A 12,141-nucleotide genomic window follows, 5' to 3' on the forward strand; every position below is an offset into this window, starting at 1 on the left:
GCTCAGTGCGCGCTGGTAAGGAAGCCGGTGCGAGGTTATGTTCGGCACTCAGTGCGTGCTCTGGAGGCTTAGCTCAGTTCGCTAAGAGGATCGGTCGGCTCAGTGCGCTAGACCGGGGAGATCTGCTTTCTTATCACCAGCGGAGGGCTTTTATAGCCTCCGTTTTGTGACAAGAGGAGATGTGCGGGGAGAAAGATAAGCGGAGGGGACTGCGCGAAGTAAGAGGGTAACAGCCTCGTATCTTTATGCCTCAACGACGGCGGAGGAACGGCTCGTTACAACAGAATTCGTTGCTAACATTTGTCACAGTAGAAATGGTTATCGAGGTATAGACCCACACAATTTGCATAATAATTAAATAAAATAATAAAAATAATAATGATATAATAAAATAACAATTACAATAAAAATGCTATTTTAATTGCTATGCGGGCATTTTGTTATTAAATATTATATTATAAATCGCCCCGGGATATTGTAATACATATACCTAATAACTAAAATTTTTCCGTTTTTTTAAAAAAACTAATACTTTCTTCTTTTATAAAATTTTTATAGAACACACACGGGGAGGGAGTGTAAGGGAGTCTTTGGCCCCCCTCCTGCACCCACCCCGTGTCGGTAGGGTGCCCTCGGCATAGTTATTTTTCACTGTGTCCAAGTGAACGATGTGCAAATGAACAATGTGCAACTGGACGGTGTGCAAATGAATAGTGCGCAAAATATCGTGTCCAAAAACACCGTGTGCAAATGCACCATGTCTATTTGAACTGTGTGCAAATGCACCGCTCCCTATCAGAATCTGCTCAGACAGTCAAGCGGCGCTTATGGTACTTGAGGATCCGAGAGTCAATTTGCGGCTGGTCTGGGACTACAAGTATGTACTGAACGAGCTGGCGAGAGACAATGATGTTGGCTTAGTATGGGTCCTCGGACACTTGGGGATTAGAGGCAACGAAATGACCGACCTACTTACCAAGAAGGCAGCGGAAACAAGGTTGCTGGGACCAGAGCCTATTGAAATTTCTTTCTGTCTGAGCAGGAGGAAGATCAAGAGCTGGCTCCGGGACCAGCACCTTGAGTATTGGAGAAAGAAAACGGAGGTCAGGGCCCTTATGGAAGAATACCCTGATAAAAGCCTGCCTAAAAGCTTAAGATCTCTGAGGAGGAAGGACGTCAAGCTCGCAACGCAACTGCTCACGAGCCATGGTGACTTTGACTACCACTTGTGAAAGTCGGACCATAACGATATACCCGATTGCAAACCGTGTGGCGAAGAGGAAAAAACTAGCCTGCACATCCGTGGGTACTGTCCAACTTTGATCGGACCAAAAACACTCCTGCTGGGATCAGACATTCTGCAACCAGATCAGGTAGGACAGCTACCTCTGGAGGACTTGTTCCGCTTTTGGAAGAAGGTGGGGGTCCTCTAGGGATGGCTGATTGGCGGGGAGGCACAATAGACTCGGTCTGAGTGCCCCGTTTGGGGACCACTTCTCGATCCACTATTATTATTATCATTATTATTATTATTATAACTTCCTATTTATGCTTTTCAACATTATATTTATTTTAGGTTTTTATTAAAACATCTTGTTTGTAACTAAAGAAAGAAAGTTCTTTGTATTGTGAAATCATTATAGCCAGAGACACTACTAAAAACACAATATATTTTATTAATATACAAAAAATCATTTTTTTATTTAATATTTAATTTTTGATTAGTATTTCTTGTCTTTCTCTAATTAGGTAAAGCTTTTTGACATGTAAAAATTACGATAACGCTTTTTGTAGTTAATAAACACAGTTTCATTATTTAGTGAATAGCTGAATGTATAATTTTTTCCATAAATATGCTTATAAATGCTTAATTAAATGTGTTGATTCTGTTATTTCGCATTTTTTACAAAAATATTTACAAATAAGAGGAAAATATGTACCTGGGTCACATTGGATCTATATATATATATATATATGTATATATAATCAACATAGCTTAAGTGCTATCTTTTTTTAAATCTATACTTATATAAATAATTGGAAATATTTCGTATATTTCTTTTTAGTTTCAGAAATGTTTCCTATTTTAAATCTGAGTCTTATTTTTCAATTTTGTATTCACCAAAAAATTAGAAAAATCTCCAAAGCTTAGGGGGGCATATTAGGTACAGATACCTTATCATCAATTAATCATATATATTTTTGATTCATAGAATATATATGATAATATGTGATAATTTTTGTTATTTTTTATATCTAGCTTTTTATAAAAGAAGCGATGCGAAAAAGATATTTTTAAATAGTTTTTGTCATTAAATGAGTACTATTTTTTTACCAAACAAAAGTTTTACAAAAGGGAAGAAGCCAGTATAAACATATATGAACATATTTTAGATATATTTATATATAAGACATTATATATATATAGACAGAATATTTTATATATTTTTATGTTTTTATATAAAAATTTTTTTCCCGGGGAATAATTTATGAAAAGATCCGTTTTTGCTCTATTCATGAAAATAATAAAAAATCGATGTCATTTCTTATAATTTTTTAGTATAGTCAATATATCATATTATTTCAATGAGTGTAATAGTGCTTCAATTTCCACGTTCTTGTGATGTTTCAATGATGTTTCAATTCACGTCTCTTAGAAATTTTACGCTTTTATCACTTTCTTATTATATTATTTTTATATATTATATTATACTTATTATATTATCCACAAAACTGCGTAGACTTCGACGTATTATGTCACGAGAGCAGCGACAGTAAATTTGCACAAGCAGAACATGAAGTCATGATGAAGTCAAAATGACATCATAATGCGTCAAAGCTTACGCAGTTGTGGATTACCGTGCGCGCCTGCACGACTAGGCAACCCGTCATACTGATCTATATGTTGCTGCAACACCCTGTACAACTTTGCTTCTGCCGTATACTATAGATGGCTGTAGCGGTAAGTGGTGTATGGAACTTATGGTTCAGGAATGATAAGCTTATGGCACTGGGAATGCTGTCACCATGTTTATTAAGATACACACGAAATACACTAATAATAATAGTAATAAAGGAGATTGAGGCAGCGCGAGCCGACCTCTGCTATATGCCAGCGCGGGAATAATCACGTAGTACTAGGGGAGAAAGGATATAGAGAGAGGTTTCTTAGTTGGTTGCCGAAGCCGCCGGGAGCCAACGGGGTTGGTCGTCACTAGTTTTCCCCGAGGCATGTATTGCAGCGCTGGGTGATGAAGGGAACGCTTGAGAGCGCAGGTCATCACATGGAAGTGCGTCAAAGTCCGTGGCCTATGGGCTCAGTTGGAACGGAATTAGGAGTTGCTTCCGCCGGTGGCGCCGCAACTCTGGTGCAGGCGACTTGTAAGGCTGGAGGTGGCTTGCGCGTAGAATCGTGTCAGGTGGTTCCACCACAGGTCGTTGAAATAAATAGATCGTAGATATTATACAATAAGCTTAGGCATTTGTAAACATAACGCCATCGAAATATTAGTCAATTTGTGTCTGCATCATAAAGTTATTCTCGATTGAAAATGTCAGTTTACGAGCCAAATTTTCGTCATATCTCGCAAACCGAGGCACCACTTATCTGTAAATATTAGCGTAGGGACTGTTGTATATATTAGTTAGAGACAATCACATACTTCTTTATAATAAACCATTATTAATTACACCTAAATCACTGTCTCATCACCCAACCAGCCCACCGCCCGAACCCCGCGGCTATCCGTTAGTCAATCAATTAAAAAATTCACGGTTACAAAATGGCTACGCTAATATTTACAAATAAGTGGTGCCTCGGTTTGCAGGTTTTAATTTTTTGCTTCAATATAAAGAAATCTGCGACTGAGGCTCATCAAATGCTCTCGTATGGTGAGGCCGCTATTAGTGAAAGAACCGAGAGTGCCGAGAGTGGTTTGAACGCTTCAAGAACGGTGATTTTGATGTTGAAGACCGGCATGGTGGTGCAAGAGAGGTTTTCGAAGATGCAGAATTGGAGGCATTACTTGATCAAGACTCGTGTCAAATGCAAGAAGAATTGGCAGGATCATTGGGAGACAAAACAAGCCATTTCAGAACGCCTGAAAGTCATGGGAATGATTCAGAAGCAAGGAAATTGGGCGCCGTACGAGTTAAACCCGAGAGATGTTGAACGCTGTTTGTTTGTTCGTGAACAGCTGCTTGCAAGGCAAAGACGGAAGGGATTTCTGCATCGTATTGTGATTGGGGACGAAAAATAAGTTCATTACAATAACTCCAAGCGCAGAAAATCATAAGGACTTCCCGACCATGTTTCCACGTCGACGGCCAAACCGAATATTCACGGCCAAGGTCATGCTCTGTATTTAGTGGGACCAGCTCGGCATAGTGTATTATGAGCTACTAAAACCGACTGAAACAATCACAGGCGATTGGTATCGAAAACAATTAATGCGTTTGAGCCGAGCACTGAAAGACAAACGGCCGCAATACAACGATAGACACAATAAAGTGATTTTTGCAGCATGTCCTCGACGCCATGTCGCAAAGTCCATCAAAACATACTTGGAAACGTTGAAATGGGAAGTTTTACCTCACCCGCCGTATTCTCCGGACATTGCTCCCTCTGACTATCACTTGTTTCGATCAATGACACACGGCCTGGCTGACCAGCACTTCCGTTCTTATGAAGAAATGAAAAATTGAATCGATTCGTGGATCGTCTCAAAAGATGACCAGTTTTTTCGACGCGGGATTTGTCCCGATTTGTCATGCTGCCAGAAGGATGAAAAAAAGTAGTGACCAGCGATGGACAATACTTTGAATCGTAAATGCATAACCAATTTTTCACAATAAAGCCTTGAATTTCGAAAAAAAAAACGGCAGAAGCAAAGTTGTACACCTAATAAATTCACTTTCCTTTTACACTTGATTTACGCTACATTTTATTATTAACGGGTAACTTTTATTTTTTATTTTTTATCAGGAAATTGTTTTAGGTAATGTTGTGTGTGTGTGTGTGTGTTATATAAAATAAAAAATAAACACTAAGTAAATCATAAAATAAGTGAAACAAAATAAATAATAAATATTACAAAATAAAAATAAAATAAAATAAAACGAATAAAATAATAATAATTACATGAATGCGATTAGGACAGTGTTAGAATACTGGATGAAGATATTTATTTTAGAAAACGATTAATATGAGAAACGATACATGTAAAGGAACAACATACACATAAAACATTTTGAAAAATTGGTGCAATAATTTCTTATTGTGGTATCTAATGTCTAAAAACTCACTTTATATCAAATATTTTGTACAGTTTTTTGAGTAAGGGGAAATTTTAAGATCCTCTTGAGCATCAGTATTTAACTTGGTAACTGCAGTCTTTCAAGATTGATGAAATTGTCAGCGTAGAGTTTATATGAGGTGAGAATATTAAATTAATAGAAAAATTATATTCAGCACTAAGATTCGCCGTAGACCGCATAGACCACTCAATTAATATGTTTAAAACATTTTTTTAAATTTTAAAACTGAATAATTTACGGAAAAAAAAGACAAGAAATATTTGTTATAATACACTTGATTGCACAAATTTTTTCTATTTTAAAGACTTTTTCATATTTTATTTGTTATAAAATGCGATTTCAAGCATGCCGAAAAGCGTTTTGAGTAGCGTATGCTTATTATATTACATACGTACGTATTCGTGTCTTTATATACATTATCAGCGATAGAGAGCACATGGTTTCTTTATACACATACGTTCACACACATATTTACATTCGAATCTTAAGTTACGTGTAATACAACGACGCATAGGCGTATAGGTATAATTTTTTCAGAGTATAATAAATATGTATTTTATATATTAATTTTAAATCCTATTATGCTAGTATAATAGTAGCAACATTATTAAGTATCACCTTGAAGATTTTGATATAATTTTAATATGATATGAAAAAAAGATATTTGCAACATAAGATCCAGTAGGCGTTATAATCGTCTACATAGGCTATTTTCCTACAAAATATTATTACCACATTGTAAGTATATTATTTTGTAAGATTGAAATGTTTTATAAGATATTTTCTAAAAGTTACAACAATATTCCATTCTACGCTCGTTTTAAAAAAATATTCTTGTAATATTTATTTCTAAAATATTATTAAAAAATATTACAGATATATTTCTGAAATATTATATAATATTCAGAGAATAGTGCAAAATTATCTCTTATCGTGAAATATTATCTCTCTTTTCATACTGTATGATATTAATTCACAGCACAAAAATTCCAAAAACATCATAAAGATAATTAATTGTTTTCCTAATTACTATACACAAATTAAACGTAGCATTTGTTATAATTGAGATGAATGGTTATTAACAAGATACATTTGTAAGATATATTTTTTTAGGATCTAGTATTTTATTTTATTACAGTAGTTAAAGGAGAGAACGCAATATAATAAATATATTTTTTTCAAACATAACATTTTGATGTATTGGAAAAGTAAATTAAATTTCAGAATGTTTGTTACGAAAATGTCAAAAACTTGCAAATGCATCATCAATATAACAATTATACCAATATGATATGACCAACAAACACTTCTCAATTGAAAAAATATGTATATGAATATTTCCTTCTTTAACCCAGGAGCATAAAGTTTTGATGGCTAATCACTCACCGTGTAAAATGAAAAAAATATAAAGTTGAGAGTTAGTTTTAAACCCGTGGGATCGTAATTCATCACGTAATCAAGATTTATACTAAAATCTTATTAATGAGTTAACAATCTCTTTACTCATCTAGCGATGAGAAATAGTGAGCTGCATGATATATATCATTGAAGAAATATATCTGAATATTTAGTATTATTATTAAATATACATTATTAAATTGTATGATATTACAGTAATACTATGATTTATAAAGACGATATTATATCTCTTACAACATTTTTTATAAAATTTTAAAATTATAATATTTTAGCAATATTATTGCACAATTTATAATACATATTATAATAGCGTATTAAATTTTGCTGTAAAGGAAAAAATTAATTTAAGATATATTGCGATTTATATAAATCATTACGGTAGATTACATTTATTGTAAATATCATTTTAATCAGTAAAGAACGGGCGACACTAATATTCAAATATATTTTTAAAAAATTAATTTTAATAATTAAAAAACACAATTTATGAACGACAAACTACTGCTGTAAATATTTAAAAACTATTTTTGAAAAAGATAAATAATTTCATGATTATCTTGAATTCTAAATACTAAAATTGCAAATAATATAGTCACAAGTCTCCAATTGAAATAGCCAACGCGGCGTAAGTATTATTCATTTATCCAGTATTCGTCCAAGATAGTCAAAGGCGTAAAACTTCCTAAGCGGGAACGCCTATCGTTGTCTCGACGTCATATGTGCATTTGTTCAGTTGACTGAGGACGCAAACGCCACGTACGGGCCCGTCACATCGGTGCTTACGAAGCAGAGTGGAACATTTCGATTAAGTTGACCTCCTGGTTGAGTGTACGTACAGTCGCGAATTCGCATTCGCGAGTGAAACCATTGAACGGCGAAATCGCGAGTTCATATATTATTACTATGGAATTGCAACACGATTGAACGAGTGTCATGTGAATACTTGCGAAAAAAAATAATCAATAACCACATCCAAATTGTCCGTTATAAATGACGTTTGTAAATGACGTTCGCAAATCGAATATTTTTCATGAGTTGTGAATGCGAGATTATTCGAGAAGAGAAAAAACTAGAAATAATCAATGTTACAAGGTCAACAGCGTAATTTCGCAATTGTGATCCTTGGTACTGACCTTGAAATTTTTAAAGACAGATGTGATTAATCTCTCGTGAATCATATTAAATATTCCAGATAATGCTCAATATGTTAACATTAATCGTTATCGAAATTAACGTTTGCGTATAGTGTTACGTTGCGTGTAATACGAGATACGCAGACCGGTGCGCGTAAATGTCTGCGCTTGTTATTAAGCATATGTTCTAACAACCTCAGTCATTGTTGTGAACGGTACATCGTGCTTCACTTCCGTATGTTATAACTCGTTATTTCGCTGCATTACTTTTGCGTACACATAGTAGAATTTTGATGTGCGTGACTCGAGTAAAAATCGCTATAATTATTTTTGCGTCATTTCCAAGCGTCATTTCCAGTGAATTTAATAGAAAAACTACACCTAGTGAGAAATGATTCATCAAAACATGTCGATTCGATGTCTCTCCAATCACCATTTCTCATTAGGAACTCTCTTTCTAGTAACACAATTCATTAGCACAATATTGACCTAATACACTCACCCGCAAAATAAACAAGCCACTTAACATTGATCAATTTTTTAAATATTTTTCAATAGCGACAACTCCGCCAAAAATTATCGTGTCGAGATGAACCAAACCTTAAATTAAAGCTTAAACTTTCTTCTTAAAAACTATATAAACCGTATTTGAATTGCAATAAATGTTTTACAAAATAACGGATGTCAAAGATAATGCTTAAAAAATGGGGAAAAATTTTTTTTTAATCATTGCGTAGCTCAAGAAAGTCAACTTCCTGATTTAAAAAAATGTAGGAGTTTTTAAGCTCATTCATTTTCTAACAAATCCATCTTTGCAACATTTTTCTATGATATTTTTTAACAGAATTACATCGTTTTGAAAATGTTATAAAAACGACAACTTTTTTATTTAAAATCAGCAATTCATGAACAAATTTGATACATAATCCCAGATAATCAAGCATGTGGCATTTAAAATAAACTAATGCTATGTGTTGCATGTGTTGTTATAGATTTGCTATACATTTGTAGACATTGAAATAAAACACATTACGAATTTAGCAACATGATTACTTATACATGCAATCAGTTAAGGACATTTAAAAAAAGGAAACGGTTAGCAATAATGATACATTACATTGTTTACAATATAACAGCAACATGGCAACAACAAATGATTGATAACAAATTGATGCTGACATGTTGCTATCAATTTGCTATTGTTAAAAATAGAATTCAACCTAACAGATATAATGCTGTCTTACCTTGTTCCGAGTTTGTCTAAATTAGTTGCTGCACGATTGTTGGCAATATAACTACAATATTAAGACATTTGGCTATCTGGGATATTAACTCCTTCAATCATTAATCAACGCTACAACATGTGCGTCTGTTGCAAAATCTGATAACGTTGTTCTGAAATTGTCAACAAATGAATCGTCATGCTGGAGAACAATTGCTCCATGTTCCTTAAAAATAAAAGAAAACTTTAATGATGGATCTATTATGGTTTGGGCCGAAATATCGGCCGACGGACATAGGGAATTCCACTTTTTTCAGCGTAATATGGATACCTATGTTTACAATGAAGACTTTATTATTCTATACTTTATTATTCCATTGTGCCTTACAAAGCACAATTCATTGGAGATAATTTCCCTAGTAGCCAAACGCTAGCAGTATGCTGGCAATATGTGAGCAGATTAAAACATGAATATCGAACAAATTTCTGTCTACTGCGTCCTCATTAAGCTTATTTTCTGACAACACGATTTACTGTCCTAATGCAACAGCAGAAACGCAGCAGAAATTATGCACGATTTGCCTTCACAATATGATGGCAGAAACATAGCAAGAATAAGGCACGACTTACAATATGAGTTATTGACAGCAAAAATGCAGCAGAATTCGTGCATGGCTTGCTGGTACAACACAATGGCAGAAAAACGGTCACCCATCCAATTGTCAGCCGCCGTTGACGTTGCTGAATTTCGAAGACCATATGGGAACTAACACTTTGTGATAATCCATAAATACTTGATGTTTATAAATACATATTTATAATAGATCAATAGATATTGTTCAAAGTATTGTTATAAAAATATAAAATATTGTGTAATTAAATAAATAATATAGGAGAATTTTAGCGAAAAAATTATCCAGACAGATTTATTTGAACAAATAAATGTAATTTGATTTTTTTTTTAATTTCTACAAAAATTGATATTTATATAAAACAATAAAAACTACAAATGTTTACTTTCAGCAAATACTTTTATATTAAGATACAATTTATCATTAGCTTTTTATATATTCATAGAAATTTTCTGTGCCAAGGTTTTCAGACGATAATAAGCCATAGAAGACTACAGAATTTTGTACTTATCCAAAGGAATGTTTAATATTCTATCGAAAAGTACATACATCAAATATTTAAGAGAAAATTATAAATTTTTATGAGTTACAAACGTAACAGTTTTTAAAATTTTAAAGAAACAAACAGTTTTGTTGTTTTATGTATAATTTGTAGTACTTTATGGGAAACTAAAAATAGAAAACTTAAAGTTTTGTAGTTTACACGAAAAGTAAATTTCAATACATTTCTACAATTATTTATAAATAATGCTAGTATTATATAAATAGGTAAATATTTTAACTAATAAAACTTAGAATGTTTTAAAAAATTTAAAGTTTTTTAATTTTTTGTACCATTTTTTGCAAAATTGTATATTTCTAAAAATTGCTATTTGCAACAAATCTTTTATTTGAGAGATTGTAATTTGTAGCTGTTTTTTTAATTTCTACAAAAATTTGATATTTTTATAAAACATTAAAAGCTCCTATAAACTTTTATTTTTAGTAAATATTTTTACATTTTCATAGAACGTTTTTCTAAAGTTACTATACGAATTAAAAGAAAAATAATATGCAAAAATATTAAAATAAATGTCTAATTGTAATATTTTCTGATAATATCAATCGTAATATAAGTTTAAAATATAAGTATAAAATTTTTTTACAACATCTAATACACCTTTTTTTTATAATGTGAAAATTCGATTAAAATAGAAAGGGGAAATTTTACATGATATATGTTATGATTCTATTATTATTTCTTGACGTCAGATCATGCAGTATTTCTGCTGTGTTTATGCTGTTACGATCTGAGACGACAATATATACACGATTTTTGTCCCATTTTTATCCTACTGCTACTTAGTAAGCTTGACTTCTAACAAGTTTCTGCCCAAATGAAGTGACGTCATTTTCTAATTAATTTTTGCTTTTTGTTAATACATCATGTCAACACATAATGCTTAAATTTTGTTCTCTCTATGCTGACATATTTTGTCCGATTTTTGCAGCATTTCTGTTATTATACGCAGATTATTACGTAGATTCTACTAGATTTCTGTTTTATTTCTAAGCACATTAGCTGACACTGCAGATCATGCTTTATTATTGCCAAAATTATGTCAGTATAACATACAGCACATAGTGCGCAAAGCCTGTCTTTAACAGACTTGACTATTGGGATTCTTATTGATACAAAATAACGCGAGACCACACGTAGCACGAATAGTGACTGATTTCTTTGATTACATAAACATACCCCGAATGTTGCAGCCTGTTATGAGTCCGGATATAAATCCTATAGAGCATTTATAAGATATCCTAAAACGAAGAGTTAGAAAACATAATGCTCAAACATTAGCAGTACTACGCAACGCCTTGCAAGAAGAATAAGACATCTGAAGATAAAAAGAAATAAGAAATTTAATTAGCAGTATGCCTCAACGTATACAAAAATTGTTAGATGCAAGAGGAGGCAATACGCATTATTAAACATAAGCACGCACGCACGTACGTACGCACGGAATCAAATTTTTGCTACGTCCACATCGTTAATCCTGAGTAATGTCAAGAGCAGGATGCATACATGCACACATTCACACGATATTTAAATCCGATCGTACTTTCAAAAGAAACAAATTTTTAAACTTTGAAGTTTTTATTTCAATTTCCTTTTTGAAAAAGTTTTTCCATGACAATTTATTTATGAACTGCTGATTTTAAATAAAAAATTGTCGTTTTTGTAACGTTTTCTTGAAAACGATATAATTGTGTTTAAAAAATTGTAGAAAAAAATTCCGAAGAGGGATTTGTTAGGAAAAGAATGTGCTTAAAAACTCATACATTTTTTAATGAGAGAATTGCTTTCCTTGAGCTACGCAACAATTAAAAAGAAATATTTCTCCATTTTTTAAGCATTAACGTCTTCAATGTCTGCCAT

At 32.7% G+C, this 12,141-nt stretch overlaps 1 protein-coding gene across 10 annotated transcripts in view; it reads left to right on the forward strand.

Annotated features, from left to right (window-relative positions):
• Positions 1–7,272: 7,272 nt before the first annotated feature.
• LOC105837894 (synaptotagmin-2) overlaps positions 7,273–12,141 on the forward strand; it is a 68,340-nt gene continuing 63,471 nt past the window's right edge. For 3 of the 10 annotated variants that reach the window (XM_036291752.1, XM_036291753.1, XM_012683061.3), the window contains exon 1: positions 7,273–7,860. The gene's annotated coding sequence lies outside the window, so the exon portion shown is untranslated. Of the gene's footprint in view, positions 8,104–12,141 lie in introns of all 10 variants that reach the window. The other 7 variants (XM_012683059.3, XM_028193286.2, XM_012683062.3 and 4 more) reach the window with 3 other exon arrangements.

Source organism: Monomorium pharaonis, chromosome 9, assembly GCF_013373865.1.
Source record: "Monomorium pharaonis isolate MP-MQ-018 chromosome 9, ASM1337386v2, whole genome shotgun sequence".
Taxonomy (NCBI): Eukaryota; Metazoa; Arthropoda; class Insecta; order Hymenoptera; family Formicidae; genus Monomorium; species Monomorium pharaonis.